Source organism: Cryptomeria japonica, chromosome 3 (assembly GCF_030272615.1).
Source record: "Cryptomeria japonica chromosome 3, Sugi_1.0, whole genome shotgun sequence".
NCBI classification, from domain to species: domain Eukaryota; kingdom Viridiplantae; phylum Streptophyta; class Pinopsida; order Cupressales; family Cupressaceae; genus Cryptomeria; species Cryptomeria japonica.
Window position 1 is genome coordinate 251,534,740 of NC_081407.1, and position 16,961 is coordinate 251,551,700.

The following is a 16,961-nucleotide window of genomic DNA, read 5'->3' on the forward strand; positions in this document are numbered from 1 at the left end:
ACATGATTGATCACAACGTCTGGTTTCAGGAAGGATTCGTCCTGTATAAGACATGATAAGAGCATCTAGTTTCAGGAAGGATTCATCCTGTATAAGACATGATTGATCACAACGTCTGGTTTCAGGAAGGATTCATCCTATATAAGACATGATGGATCACAACGAATGTCTGGTTTCAGGAAGGATTCATCCTGTATAAGACATGATCAGAGCATCTTGTTTCAAGAAGGATTCATCCTATATAAGACATGATCAGATCGTCTGGTTTCAGGAAGGATTCATCCTATATAAGACATGATCAGATCACAATGTTCAGTTTCAGGAAGGATTCATCCTGTATAAGACATGATCAGATCACAACGTCTGGTTTCAAGAAGGATTCATCCTATATAAGACATGATCAGATCACAACATCTGGTTTCAGGAAGGATTCATCCTGTATAAGACATGATCAGATCACAACATCTAGTTTCAGGAGGGATACATCCTGTATAAGACATGAATTAGAATCAAAATTGATTATGTGAGGAAAAAAAAAGAAAAATAGAGGAAGAAAAATTAGGGTGGAAGGGATAAATGAGGAAGATATATGAAGTAGTCGTGAGGTATTTGGAAAGAAGAATAAGAGATGCGAGACCACGGAGGAAAATGGGGGCAATTGAGAATTCCATGGGATTATTGAGTTTATGATTTGATGGAATGATGGTGAGATTTTGTGCACAATAAATGTGGAGAGCCAACCTAGTTTGATGTTGCCCTGAGTGACTTGCACCATTGATTATAGAAATCAGGATGCCATGAGAAACCCAGGGCGTGGACTGACTCTGTAGACAAATGGGAATTTCTTGCACACAACAATGCAAGTGTTAAGAAACACTAATACAAAATTGTGGGTTCGTGCAAGGAAACCCTCAAACACACCGATACCTCTTGTACATGAGAAGGTAAGTGTTGATAAACACTAGTACCAGGTTGCCGGTTTATACAAGAAGGATCCAAAACATGCCATACTATGAAATATGCCCTAGTATGCACCTATCATAACATACCTGGATATGGAAGAACCCAGGCAGTCATAAATAGTGGCAGTCGTAGGGCAAAAGATGCAAGCCTATATGAAAAGATCTAACAAAATCTAACAAGTCTCTTCCTTGCGACGAAATGATACCTCTTGCCAAGAGTAGAACTAGGATGGACTTGGGATTGTTTCTCAAGACTTCTTGAAGCTTATACAGAGGCATAAAAGCTCAGTTTCACTAGGACATTTCTTGTTCATGACTTAGGCGAAGACTCATCATCATACGCATGTTTTATTGGGAGGCGGAAAAGAAGGAATGTTGTGCATGGGTGGGCTGGATGGCAGATGATTTGTAGTATCGACATGATAGACAGTGGATCCGGTTATTTACCTTGGCACCTGCATAGAGGTTTTCACCAAGATACTTGCCCATAGCGCCACGAATTGTTTTTCTTTCTTTTTCTGAATTTTTTCTTTTTTCTTAATTTTTTTGTATCATAAGGTGCCTATTTGCCAGGTTTGCACCAAAGTGACAATTTTTTCAGGATCTTTTTTTTTTTCATTTTTTCATTTTTTTGACAATTTAAGACTTTTTGAGGACTAAGCATAAAACCTTTTGAGGTGCATGATATTCATCGGATCATCCAAAGGATTGCCTTCAAGAGTAGCCAACTAATAAGCTCCTGTTCCATATTTCGCTGTGATTACATATGGTCCAAGACAATTAGGCTCAAACTTGCCTTTCTTTTCTCTTTCTTGTAGATTTTTCTGATTCTCCATGAGGACAAGATCACCAACTTGGAATTCTCGGGTTCTAAATTTTTTATGATAACTCATGTGCAGACGGTTTTGATATACCCGAAGATGATTCAAGGCCTTGAGGTGCCTTTCATCTAACAATTCTAGCTCTTGTAAGCGGGTAATTCTGTATTCTTCCTCTGGTAGGATGTTTTGCAGCGATACCCTTAGAGAGGGGATCTCGATCTCAAGGGGAAGGATAGCTTCGGAACCAAATACTAGGGAATAAGGAGTGGCACCTGTGGGGGTGTGGATGGAGGTGCGGTAGGCCCACAATGCAGGATGGATTTGGAGGTGCCAATCACGGCCTGCTTCATTGACTGTCTTTTTGAGGATTTTTATTAGGGTTTTATTAGAAGCGTTAGCTTGGCCATTGCCTTGGGGATAATATGGAGTGGAGAAGCGGTGTTGGATGTTGAATTTTTGGCAGAGTTCTTTGACATCCTAGTTTTTAAATTGTTTACCATTATCTGTGATGATAACTTTTGGGATGCCATATCAGCAGATTAGGTAGTTCAAGATGAATTTGGATATTTGCTTGCTGGTGGTGAAAGTAAGAGGGATAGCCTCTACCCACTTGGTGAAGTATTCGGTGGCGGTGATAATGAATTTATGACCGTTGGAAGATGAAGGGTGGATTTTCCCAATGAGATCGAGCCCCCACTGCAAGAAGGGCCATGGTGTAATGAATGGCTGCAATTCTTGTGACGGTGCATGAATCTTGTCGCCATGCTATTGGCAAGGGATGCATTTCTTCACATAGTTGTATGCATCTTCTTCCATTTTAGGCCAATAGTATCCCGTTCTCAAAAGTTTTTTAGCCAGTGTGAATCCACTTGAGTGTGCCCCACAGACGCCCTCATGTACTTCGCGTAATGCCCATTCGGCTTCTTGTTTATCTAAACACCTTAGGAGGGAACCATCAAAATGCCTTCTGAACAAGGTGTCTGCAAGGATGGTGTAACGGGCACATCGGTGGATGAAAGTTTGTTGTTGGTTTTTGGTGAGATGTGGGGGAATGGTGTTGTCTTTGAGGAAAGCGAAGGTTTCTTGATACCAAGGGGACTCAGGACCAACAAGAACACACACCATTTCAGACTCTGGTAGGTTGTATGACAGTATAAACAATTGCTCAACCAAGAACTCGCACTTCTGACTGTGTGCTGGCATTTGAAGGAGGGAGCCAAAGGTGGCCATTGCATTTGCAGCCCTATTGTTTGTTCGTGGGATTTGATCAAACTTGATTGCTGTGAAATGTTGCTTAAGATCTTCAACCATGGTACGGTAGGGAAGGAGTTTATCATCTTTTGTCTGGTATTCATCATTGACTTGTTTTATGATGAGCTGGGAAATGCCATAGACTTGTAATTCCTTTATTTTCCAGTGGATAGCCAAGCGTAAACCTGTGATGAGGGCCTCGTATTCTGCTATGTTATTAGTACATACAAAGGCTATCTTGTATGATTTGGGGATGCCATCTCCTTGAGGTGTGACCAATAATATTCCTGCCCCCGATCCATTTTGAGTGTAGGAGCCATCAAAATACAATTTCCATGTGGAGGATGTGGTAACAGTCATAATGAACTCATCTGGTAATTCTGTGAGAAGAGGATGGTTGCCTAGAAGTGGATCTTTAGCCAACTAATCTGCAATGACTTGTCCCTTGATTGCCTTTTTTTCCACATATTCAATGTCAAACTCGCTTAAGAGCATGAGCCATTTGGCAGTTTTTCCAGTGAGAGCAGCTTTGGACAAGAGATATTTAAGTGGATCAATTTTAGCAATTAATTTTGTCCTATTATTTAGCATATAGTGTAGTAGTTTCTATGTGTTGAACACTAATGCCAAACATTCTCTTTCAATAAAGGTGTAATTGAGTTCATATCCTACCAACGTCCGACTGATGTAGTAAATGGCGTGTTCCTTCCCTTGATCATCTGTTTGCGCCAGTAATCCCCCCAATGCCAATGTAGTAGCACATATGTACAAAATGAGGGGTTTTCCAGGGGTAGGTGGCATCAAAATTGGAGGTGATGCTATATATTCTTTTAATTTTTCAAAGGCCTTTTGACAGAGGCAATCCCATTTGAATTTTGTGTCTTTACGTAACAGGTGTGCAATGGATGGCACTTGTCGGCTAGCTGTGAAATGAAACGCCTGACAGACTAAAGTTTTCCCTGGAGACTGCGTAGTTGTCTAAGAGTTTTTGGCGGAGGCATTTTCATAATAGCTTTTACCTTTGCGGGATCAACCTCAATGCCTCTGCGGGAAACAATGAATCCTAGTAGTTTTCCTGATGTGACGCCAAACACACACTTTTTGGGATTTAGGCGCAGCTCGTATTTTTCTAATCTTTCAAAGATCTGTTTTAGAACAGGGATGTGCTCTTGTCTTGTCTTGGATTTGCCTAGCATATCATCCACGTAGTCCTCCATGATTTTGTGCAAGAGGTCATGAAAAATTGTTGTCATTGCCCGTTGATATGTAGCTCCAGCATTTTTAAGGCCAAAAGGCATGACCCGATAACAGAAAGTACCCCCTGTTGTTGTGAATGCGGTTTTATGTTGATCCTCATCTGCTATCCTGATTTGGTTGTATCCAGAAAACCCATCCATTAGCGATAGCATTTCATGTCTTGCTATAAGATCCACAATCATATCTATGTTTAGGAGTGGGAAATCATCTTTAGGACAAGCTATATTTAGATCTCAGAAATCTGTGCAGATGCGGATGCCCCCTGCAGGTTTGCCGACAGGTACAATGTTGGAGACCCATTCAGCGTAGTCTATGGGTTTGATAAATTCTGCATCTAACAACTTTTGAAGTTCTGCCTTGACCAAGAGAGCAATATGTGGGTGCATTTTACGGAGTTTTTGTTTTACAGGTTTTGCATCTGGGTGGATAGCTAGATTATGAACCACCAAGGCAGGATCCAACCCTGGCATATCGGAATAGGACCATGCAAAATTGATTTTAACCTCTGTAAGGAAGTTGATGAAGTCTTGTTTCTCGATTTCAGTGAGGGATTTGGCAATGAGCACATTTTTCAGAATGACTTCGGTGCCCATGTTGATGCTATCTATTTCTTCTATCAACAAATTTGATTTGTCCTGTGGAAGGTAACCAATGGTAGGGAGGTCAAATCCCTCATCGTCAAGTGCCTTTTCCAGGTTTTCACTTTCAGATACGCCCTTTGTTTTTATTTCTTGTTCATCCAAAGGCGCCTTAGGGAGGTTTTCACCTAGGAAATCATATCTTTTTCTTTTATTATCTTTTTTGTGGATAAGGGCATTGACTTGACTACCAAAGTATCCCTTTTCGTGTAGTTGAATACCCTCAATTCTATTACAATCTTCCATATTTTGCGCTGTCAGGAGAGCAATGAGAGTATTGTCGTCGGCGCAGCTATCTAAAGTGGGTTTGTCTTGTTGGCCCTAGTCAATGAGTTAAGGATGGACAAGATGTAGCTCATGTGAAGTGGGAGGGGTTATGGGGGTGATGGTATTGATGTAAGCATCGAAGAAGGTATCTTTCTCGTATTCATAAGGCATTTCATGGAATTCCTCTTCGTCAGCGCTTTCAATATCCGAAGAAGGACTAAAAGGGGCACCAACGATAGTAATCTTAGGCACCGAGGTGTACCCCAAGCCTCTGTTGTATCTATAGGAGATAGGATTTATGGGTACTTTTCTTCCTTTCTCCTCTGGTCCCAGACCATGTCCTTTGTAACCCATTTTTTCAACTATGGCAAATGCTTTTGGGTACATTTCTTTGGATATTCTTGTTGGATCATCATCCTCTTCCCGGTACAGCCATGAAGAGATATCTACTTCGAGGTTCTCATTATCAAGTGGGCCCCATTGCTGGAAGGTGGTGTTTTGGCATTGCATGACTGGTTTTGGGTCCTTTTTTAGCTCTTTTGGTTTACCAAATGACTTAGGAGAGAGAGGGAGGTTAACTATTAATAAGACGTCCTCCAATTTGTATTCTCCACAGCCATTGTCCAAGATCTTGATTTGATTATTTGGTTGGGATGATGTGGAGGCAACATTTGATGTGTCAGATGGAGGCATTGGTGAAGGTCTATTTAGTGGGAAATGATATGGATGCTTCCCTTCTAATAGTTTGCAATATTGAAAAGGTTGGGGATCACCTTTGACAGTGATCACTTTTCCATTATAGGGGAATTTGATGCATTGGTGATAGGTGGAGGGTACGGCCTGCAAGGAATGAATCCATGGCCTCCCGAGGAGAATGTTGTAGGGGAGATCAAGATCGAGTACTTGGCAAGGGGTTTCAATTGTGATGGGGTCCACTTGAAGAGGTAAGGTGATCACGCCCTTTGAAATTCTTTCTACATCATCATATGCCTTTATTGTGATCCTTCCTGATGTGTCTATCAGATCCTCAGAAAGTCCTAATTGTTTTATCAATTTGTATGTACACAGATTAAGCCCGGATCCACCGTCTATCAGGATACGTTTGACCTTGTGCTTGTGGCTGAGAGCTTCAATGTGCAAAGGTTTGTTATGGTCCTCATCTGTGAGAGCATCTTTGGAGTTAAATACAATGTGCTGCTGGGCAGCAAGGTTTCCAATGAGGGTTTGAAATTGGATGGCGTTGATGTTATCAGGAATGCGTGATTGGAGAAGGGCTTGTTCCAAAATTTCTTTATGGATCGGAGAAGTCTTGAGAAGTTCCAAAATGGAGATCTGCGTGGGTGTCTTCCCAAGTTGATCAAGGAGGTCATATAGGTGGGTGGAAGACATGGGTGGGGGGTTTGGTGGGGGAGGAACTCCTTGGATGGTGACTCTTCCTTGGCATGTAGTTGCATTACAGTCATTCTAGAAATGGGAGGTGGAAGGCATGGCACCTTGAATGACTATTCTAGCCAGATTTTGTCTGCTTTGGGAAGGAGGAGGATTAACTCCTTGGATGGTTATGACATTGACATGATTGTCTGCAGGTTCAATGCGACTTACTAAAAAATCAAAACTGGCTACGTGATTAGCGTAGTCATACCCCATTGCGTTAGCTTACGAGCCTTTTCCTTTATCATGATTTGGGAAGGGTTCCTGGTACATTTTGAGTTTGTCATTGTTATTACCAGGTTTTGCATTTGCTACCTCAATCTCACCTCTATCAATGAGATCTTGTATGTAGATCTTCAGTTTCATACACTTTCGTGTATCATGTCCCTTGATACGATGGTATTCACAATACTCATTTTCATTACACCATCTTGGTTTAGGTTGATTGGGATAAAATGGGCGAGTGATTGGAAAAACCAGTATACCTTCTTGGACAAGTTTTTGAAACACCACTTCAATAGGCTCAATAAGAGGAGTGAAATCTCTTGGAGTCTTGTTATTCGATCAGGGTGGTCATCCCTAGATTGAGACATTGTTGTGAGGTTTTTGAGATTGATTTGAATTGTTTTGAATTGTTTTGATTGTTGAATTGATGAATATTGGTGGTGGATTTTGGGGGAGCGGCCACAGTTTGGACCCACTTTGCATTAGTTACACCATCATTGACCACGTTTTTATTTTTAGCCCAGAATTTTGGCTTGTCGTTATGATAAGAGGAAGAACTTTGTGATGACTTCTGGTAATGTTTCAAGGTTCCTTCCTCCAACAAGACACATTTGAGGGCGAGGCCCTTATCAATCAATTTTTGGAAGGATTTGATACATTGAGATATTAAAGGTCTTGAAAGTTCAGGCACCAACTTCTTTTGAAATAGTTCAATTTGATGTTGTTCTGGCATGTCCCACTGGAATTTTTTGATAAGATGTCGCCATCTTTGTAGGAAATTGGCGAAGGTTTCTCCAGGCCTTTGTTTTGTATTACATAGGTCCATCATAGAAACATCATTACCCATGTTGTATGCATAGTGGGCCACAAATTTTTCTGCCAAGTCTGGAAAAGAGACAATGGAACCTTGTGTTAAGGATGAGAACCATGCCAGGGCATCTCCCATGAGACTCTTGGGAAAGAGTCTGTGAAGATAAAGGTCACTATAAGAGACTTCTTGGCATAAGATGTGGAATTCTCGGACATGGTCGCGGGGGTCTCCTTTGCCTTCATACTTGGTGAATTTAGGGATCTCAAATCCTGGGGGATATGGTGCAACTGATATAGATGGGTCATAAGGACAAGGGAAAAACTCTTTGAATGAGTAAGCTTTCCTTTTATTAGTCTTTTCTTTCATGTTTTTGATGATATTCTTCATGTCTTGAATTTCCTTGATGAAGTCTTGTTGTGGACTTTGATATTGATGGATTATATTTGCCCCAAGAATTGGATGAACTAAAGAAGGTGAACCACCACAAATATATTGATATGATGAGGAGGTGGGAACATGGGATGTGATGACCGATGTCGCTGGGGTTCATGTGATAGTTGGTTGCAGTCCGCCAACTGTTGTGACGGGATTGAATGCAGTCTGGATAAAATTTGCGACATTATTGGGAGAAAGGGGAGTTTGTGGAATAGAAATATGTGGTTGAATAGAAGGAGGTGGTATAGAAGTTTATTGGAGAATGGATGAGATTGGATTTCATAGTGGTATGGATGGTAAGGAGGAAGAAGGCGGGATGGAGACTGTGGTGGGAGGTGTTGCGGGTGGCATTGATTAGGCTTGGATGATTGATGGGGCTGCAATTGATTGAGTTTGAATAGTAGGTGCAACACTTTGTGTGGGAGCGAGGTCTCCTTGTGGTTGTTGGACGAGAGTGGATCTATTAAATTCAGGTGGAAGTTGAGCTCCATGTTCAAGAAGAGTTTTCAGAAGTGCAGTAGGATTGTGTTTAATAAACTTTTCCATCATCTCTTGGTTATAAGAATCCGCTAGGAAACTTTGCACTTCCGGACAAAGTTCATCTTGGTTAACCATGTCAAGATTTTGGCTTTGATCTTGATCACTTGGTTTCCCACTTTGTGTATGATCTTGCGTGGGATCTTCATATAGAACACCAATGTCTAGCATGCTATATTGTTGATCAGCCATCTTTTTCTTTTGGGATCGAGTTGCGACCATACACGATATTTGTGATGAAAAGACTTAGGAAAAATGTGATGAAATGACTTAGAAAATTTGTGATGGAAGGATTTTAGAAACTTGTGATGAAAGGACTTCAGAAATTTGAGGATGAAAGGACTTAAGAAATTTGTGATGAAAGGACTTAAGAAATTTGAGGACGAAAGGAATTAAGAAATTTGAGGATGAAAGGACTTAAAAAATTTGTGATGAAAGGACTTAAGAAATTTGAGGATGAAAGGACTTAAGAAATTTGTGATGAAAGGACTTAAAAAATTTGAGGATGAAAGGACTTAAGAAATTTGTGATGAAAGGACTTAAGAAATTTGAGGATGAAAGGACTTAATAAAATTGATGATGAAAGGATTTAAGAAATTTGTGATGAAAGGACTTAAGAAATTTGTGGATGAAAGAACTTAAGAAATTTGTGATGAAAGGACTTAAGAAATTTGAGGATGAAAGGACTTAATAAATTTGAGGATGATTGATGAAGAAGGTATGGTAGTGATGGTTTAGAAGAAAACTTGATGACTAGGTTGTCTTTGGCATGAACATGAAGGATCTGTTTAAATGGCAAGTTGTATGAAGGGATATGACCACCCTGATTTGGAAGATAGTAGGTGTTTCAAAGGACAAACTTGAATGTTGACATAGAGGATAAACTCTTAGCTTCTCTCTTAGGCTTATGAAAAATGGGACAGACAAGTTTTGACGCAATTTTGGACTTGGTGTGGGTAATGACTTGGACAATTTGTTTGTGTCTTGACAAATATTTTTGCAAAGTGTTTGGGGATAGTGATGTGTTTTTAGTCTACTCTTGGCAAGTATGTATCAAACAAAGCAAACACAATGATTAAATGCATATTATCTCAAAGACACTCATGCTCATACACAACATTCTTAAGGTTGACAAGGACAATAGTCATTGAATCCCAATTGGTTTCCCATCTACACTTACCCAGAGCGGACACTTAGATGCTTGACCCCACTGGCTCCCCTCCACGATACTCACTTCTCGGGACAGCCAAGCATCAATTCCCATGAAAACTCCTCATGGCGAATTTTGTGTCTCTACTAAGGGCCATAAGAATATGGGCCGCTTCAGAGGTCCGACCTCCTGCACCAATGACTAGAGGGTTTTTGGCCACTATGAACAAGGTGTTTAGTAAGTCTTCCTGTTAAGAGCTACCCTTCGAAGTTGCACAAGCGCAATTGAGGCCTATAGCCCAATGAAGCACCAAGAACTTAATAGTCACGCAAGCATGATTGAGATCTCTAGGATCCTACTAGGCACCCAATGTGAGAGTGAACTCTCATATAGCCCCAACCATTAACCCTTTCATAGTCAATGGCCTATTTATTATAGTGAGTTGGGAACCCCAGGTCTGAGTGTACTCACTTGGGTCGTTCCCCTCTTACCTTCTCAAAGAGCAAGCTGGGAGGGCAGGCCCGCTAGAGGTAAACACACAATCAAACAAGAAAAGGTTGGAGGGTCTAGATTTCTAATCGTCTAGTAAGATGAGAGCATACTTTCCTACCTTTACGCTTTTCTTAAAGACACATAAGACAATGGTTCATTCCATTTTAATTAATATCTAGGTGCCTAATTTAAATAAATGCACAATATTTGGTTGAATCAGCTAGGCAACTTGCAAAACCACTTGATTAGTAGTTTGAAAAATGGAGTCTTCAAAAAGCATCCTGCAAAACAACTTGATTAGTAGTTTGGAAAAATAGTCTTCAACAAGCGTCTTGCAAAAATCAACAAAATGACAAAAATATTTATTTTTTTTTAATTTTTTGGGAATGAATAGAAAAACATGAATAAAAACTTTTTTACTAATGACAAATGTGGATTTGAAGAAAGCTTTGATGGATAAATGGGGTTTGACTAGGTTTTTACCACTTTTCAAGGGATAGGCAAGCGAAAAATGGGGATTTTGGAGGAGAGATACTTCACTGGAAGATTTGAAGGTTTCACCTTCAGCGGATGGAAATGGTTTTTGGGTACCTAAGGGTGCTCTTTCGTCTGAAGCAAAGTTACCTGCAGAGAAGACTATGTTATGGCACCAGAGACTTGGCCACATTGGAGAAAAGGGTCTAAGGACCTTGAAAAATAAAAACCTTGTTGAAGGTTTGAATGACTGTAACCTTGACTTTGATTTCTGTGAGCATTGCATTTATGGAAAACAAAACCGCGTTCAGTTTTACTCGAGTTCTCATAAAACTTGTGGTGTTTTGGATCTTATCCATTCTGATGTGTTTGGTCCAGTAGATGTCTCTTCGATTGGAAAATCCACATATTATGTTTCATTTATTGATGATTTTAGTAGAATGATACATGGGATCTTGTACCATTGCCTGAAGGACGAAAACCTGTTGGTTGTAAATGGGTGTTCAAGAAAAAGATTGGTTCAGATGGAAGCATTGAGAAGTACAAAGCAAGGTTGGTTGCAAAAGGCTACTCTCAGGTTGAGGGTGTTGATTACGGTGAGATATTTTCTCCTGTTGCAAAAATGACGTCCATTAGATTTTTGCTTTCTATTGCTACTGCTTATGATTTAGAGGTTGAGCAAATGGATGTGAAAACTGCTTTCCTTCATGGTGATTTGGAGGAAGATATTTATATGACACAGCCAGAGCACTATGTGGTGAAAGGCAAAAGAAATTTGGTCTGTAAATTGAAGAAATCTTTGTATGGCCTCAAACAAAGTCCTAGGATGTGGTACCAAAAATTTGATACATATGTGTTGAGTTTGGGATTTGAACGTTCTAAATCAGATCACTGTGTTTATTATAAATCTTATGGTGATCATTTCTTATTCATTGCATTGTATGTTGATGATATGTTATTCATTGGTAAAGGGAAAGGTATGATTTCAGAACTGAAGTCTCAGCTCGCTGCTAAATTTGAAATGAAAGATCTTGGTGCAGCAAAGCACATTCTTGGGATGGAAATTAGAAGAGATAGGGTGAACAGAAAGCTATGGCTAGGCCAGAGTAAGTATGTGAATTCAGTATTACAGAGGTTCAACATGCAGAATTGTAGACCATTGAGTGTTCCTTTTACAATTGGAATGAAACTATCTATTTCAGATTGTCCTACATCCCCATTGGAGATGGAAGACATGAGCAGAGTGCCTTACCAAAGTGCGGTTGGAAGCTTGATGTATGCTATGGTCTGTACTAGACCAGACATTGCCCAAGCAGTGGGAGTACTTTCTAGATATATGTCTAATCCTGGTAGAGTTCATTGGGATGCAGTCAAAAGGGTCTTCAGATATTTGAAGGGTACTTCAGAGTATTCTTTGTGTTATCATGGTAATTCAGTTGGAGACATGACTTCCCTTGATATCCATGGTTATGTGGATTCAGATTGGGCAGGTGATATTGATAGCAGAAGATCCACCAGTGCTTATGTGTTTACTTTGTTTGGTGGTGCAATTAGTTGGATGAGTAAGCGACAGGCTGTGGTTGCTTTATCCACTACTGAAGCAGAGTATATGGCAGCTACTCATGCTTGTAAAGAGGCCATTTGGCTTAAGAGACTGTGTTCAGATATTGGAATAAAACAAGGTACAGTGACAGTTTACTGTGACAGTCAGAGTGCAATTAGCCTAGCTAAGAATCCGACATTTCATGCCCGGACCAAACATATTGATATTCAGTATCATTTTGTTAGAGATATGGTCGAAGATGGTAGGGTGAAGCTGGTTAAGGTGGAAACTTTGATGAATGTTGCAGATGCTTTAACTAAGGCTGTGAGCACAGAGAAGTTCAGATGGTGTTCAGAGTCTATGGGCCTTGTGGCCCCTAGCAATTGATTCATTGTGTTGACATTCCCTTCTGCTCATGCAAGGTGTTCGACAAGTGGGAGATTTGTTGGGAAAAATGGTGTCTCAACCTTGCATTTATGCGAGGTTACTATTTATAGTAAGTTTTCATTTGAGCACGAAATGGTGCGAAACTCTCCCTGAAGCTTCTGGTTGGCTAGATAAGCATTCCGGTAAAGTTTCGTCGCAAGGTCACAACTAGTTTTGAAGATATTAAAGTTTTCGTCTTGGAGGGGTGCAATAAAATATTTAAACTTAATTTTGGGGACTTTAGAGGCTCCGAAACGCCCTGAAAAGTGGCCGTAACCGGCGAAGCGGGTTACGAGGTGATAGAGCACTTCGCGAGCTTTCCGGCGCTTCAAACGGTTCGTCAATCGGACACCCGGTTCTCAAGTTATGGCCTCCGGAACTTTGTACTCCTAAAATAGGAAAAATAATTTGTATCGGATACATAAATGAGCTGTAAAAGGGAGCGACACGTGTTGATGTGTGCTTTAACATGTCATAGAAGGGAGATAAAGGTCGGCTACACCTTATTGGGTGGTTTTAGCCCATGGTTTTGTAATACCGTTTGATGGTTTCTTGTATTGTATCTCCTATTTATGAGGTGTGTGAGATAGAGGTTGTGTGTAAGAGTCTTATGGCTATTGAGTTGCCTCTGAATCTCTGATTAGTGCTACTCCTGCGAAGAGCTTGCTCTGCAAGTATTTTGTAATCTGTTTTTGATTGCTGAATAAAATATTGAGCTGCTTTTGGAGGGTGGGGTTTTTCTCCCGAAAGGGTTTTCCCCACGTAAATCATTGTGTTGTGGTATGAATGCTATTATATCTATTTCTATTTTCTGTAACTGTTGTAATGATCTGAAAAAGTTTTGCATTACCCTCCTCTCAAGGTTAGTGTAGGAAGTTGTTTCCGCTACTTAACTTCCTTACATGAATTATATCAGGAAAACCCACTATGTTGATGCAAAAATCATAATGCGATACTATTGTATATCATAAAAAAAGACCTACATGAGTGTAAAGGTTCACTTCAACTGAAATGCATGATAATAAATGAAAAGGTGGGATTATATACCATAAAAATATGTCCCTTTGAATTATATCAAGAGAACACACTATGTTGACTCAAAAATCATAATGTGATACTGTTGTATATCATCAAAAAAGACCTGCATGAGCATAAAGGTTTCACGATGATTATATCATCAAAAATTCTCAAATAGTGTTGTCTAATAAAAAATATTGTAAAGCTCATAAAATGCATGATAATAAGTCATGTTGCAAAAATACATCCCTTCCAATTATATTGAGTGTACTTGCTATGTGCATGCAAAAACCGTGTTGCCAAAAAAAAAATGTTCATCAATAGACCTGCATTTTGAACACATCCTTAATATACATGTAACAAATTTGAACATTAAGGTTTAATGATCATTGTTTGAAATGAAATGCATGATAAAAAAATAAGGCACCATTAAGGACCTACTACTCAAGTATGCATGAAGGGTCATCTCTTTGCTTAAGAGTATCTAGTATTGCTTCATGATCAGTAGTAGTCATTGTCCATAGCTCTTTGGTCTTCAGTTTTGCTTGATGCTTCAACATCTTGATATTTGTAGCTATAATAAGGTGTGAATACATTAGAATGGTTTTGTTTCTCTCATAGTCTTGAAATGAAGGTATGCCATTCTTTCTAATCATGTATGTTTGCAACCAAGTTCCCACAACAACAACTGAACTTGTAGGATATGTGAACCCATCATCATCTATCACTGGTTGTGTTAGCTTTTGTTTTTCCTGTACACATCGTGCCAACCAATATTCTGATCTCTCTTCATTCCCTTGCGGTGCAACAACTGCAAAAACATGTCCTAGCTGTACAAGACCTGATAGACGGTCATACTCAAGTGAAATTTCCATGTCATCATTTGACAAGGATATTGTTTGACATAAAGGAGTTAGATATTGGGAACCCACGTATCAACCCACTCACTTTACTTACATTGATCCCAATCACATCGAACACAACTCTGACAAAAACAAGCCAACGCTTGTGTCCAAATCGTCCATATACTTGCATTTGAGCTGAGAAATGAATGCATCTTTGAAGAATCTTTAATTATTTGACAATCCAATCTGTATCCCATTGTGCTCTCCTCAACCAACCAAAAGAATCTAGTCACTGTTGAAACAAGAGTACCTCCATGTGACAATGTTGAAATACACCAATCAACAATAGAACGTGCATCAGAGAAATTTGCACCTGAAATCCTCAATTGCTCCTTAACTAGAGCTCTCTTCAAACATGCACCTACTCCATCATGCTCACCCTTCCCATGCCCTGCCTAAAAAAAAACACCAAATATGAGGTATACGCCTCTCTACATGCATTCTACTAAACCAATAAAACATGCGGGCATTCTTGAATTGACCCATATAGTTATCTGACCATATGATATGTTGATCAATTGCAATATCTTTCTCATGCAAGAACTCAAAAAAATTCTCAAAATAATGTTGCACATACTCAAAGGAGTGTGATCTATCATCACTCATATAAAAATGATACTCCCTGATTATCTTCCTGTCTGCTTTTGTACTATCAGGAGCATGTCTATATGTAATGTGAACAAAAATAGCAATCTAGATTGAATTATAGTACTGAGACTGTACCTCATTCCATGGTTGCAATGTATAGTTCTCTGCAAAATCAACCACTGATACAATAGTGCCAATCGGGAAAGAGTTCTTACACATCCTGAACTGTTGATCCAACCACTAAGACCTATAGGTGTGCCTTGCATACTTGTAGAAAAGATTTTCCTTAAAATCCAAAATAAAATCACCAACACTCACTTCTCTTGAGACTAATTTGCATCTAGAACCTTCACCTCCACTCTTCAAAGTATATTTCACTGTCTCATATCTTTTTTTCTCAACTTAATTCTTTCCAAACTTGTGTTCGCTGCCCTCATGAAAACATGAAACAAACTTTGACAACCCACCACATTCTGAGTACTTCTCATTCAAACAAACATTTCTATGGAAATAGCATCCATCATCTCTACCACATAAAAATAGATCTTGCAAGTCTCTTGATGATCTCGGAAATAGCATTGCACCACACTCCTACAACATCTCATTAGTATGCATTGTAGAATGAATATGGCATAAAATTTCATGGTACATTGAAAACTCCACATGGTACTTGCAAAAAGTATTACAAATCTTAATAGGAACACAATAAAATGGCTTCAAAGATTAAAAGGCCCTTTGTGATATTTGCAAAGTTGGATGTACTTCACAAAAAAAATTGTACAACATTGTTGGGCTTGATTCTAAGAAATGTTTGGGATGCGGTGTGCGGTCTTGGTTGCCGATTCTTAATTTCAAAATGTCCTTTACATTGGGTGACACTCTAGAATTAGAGTGCCAAAATTGTTAAATCTCCTCCTTCACATTGTCAGTCAACATTCTATCAACATGTGGAAGCCTCCCACCAAAAGCCCATGTATCATGTTGAAGTGGATCGTCAAGTCTTTGTCTTCGTGCAAGTGCTCTATCCAAAGTTTTACAGTTTATATTAAAATCAACACAAGTTTGTCTCATTTGACGAGCCTTCCTCAATTGATGGCTTACTAAGGAGGTTGTAATCACTCTTCAAGTGGTGCTTTTATCTCTTTCTTTGGTATTCTTTCCAATAGAATTGAGAGCATCAAATAGATTTTTGGCAATAGTAGAATTTCTCTCCATCTTCTTGTTCATACGGATCTTCAATTGGTTTATCAATGGTCTCATCTTTATCATCTTTAGAAATTGAACAAAGAGTTGGCATTGCTTGGTCAATGTCTTATTGCTAAAATTTTGGTCGAAAAGTTGTGTAGCCCACAACCGAACGGTTCTTGTTGACCTCTTGCCTTCAAGATTCGCAATAATGTTCTCATCAATTTCAAGTAACCATTTTGGGGTTCTTTAAGGTCTTGGATTTGGAATTTGTTTTTCATCCATGAGAGGGTCTTCATTTCTAAAGTAATTAGGTGTTACATAATGCTCACTTGGTTAGCAATTCCACCTTCAATGTCAAATTTTTCCACATTTTGACCTCTAATGTCAAAATTTTCCACACATTCACCTCCTATGTCAAAATTTTCTACATTTTCACCTCCCATGTCAAAAAATTCATATTTACACCAAAATTATGGACACCTTCATTGTCAACACCCAAATTTTCACTTTCCATTCTCACGTCATGTTGAGCATTTTCATTAT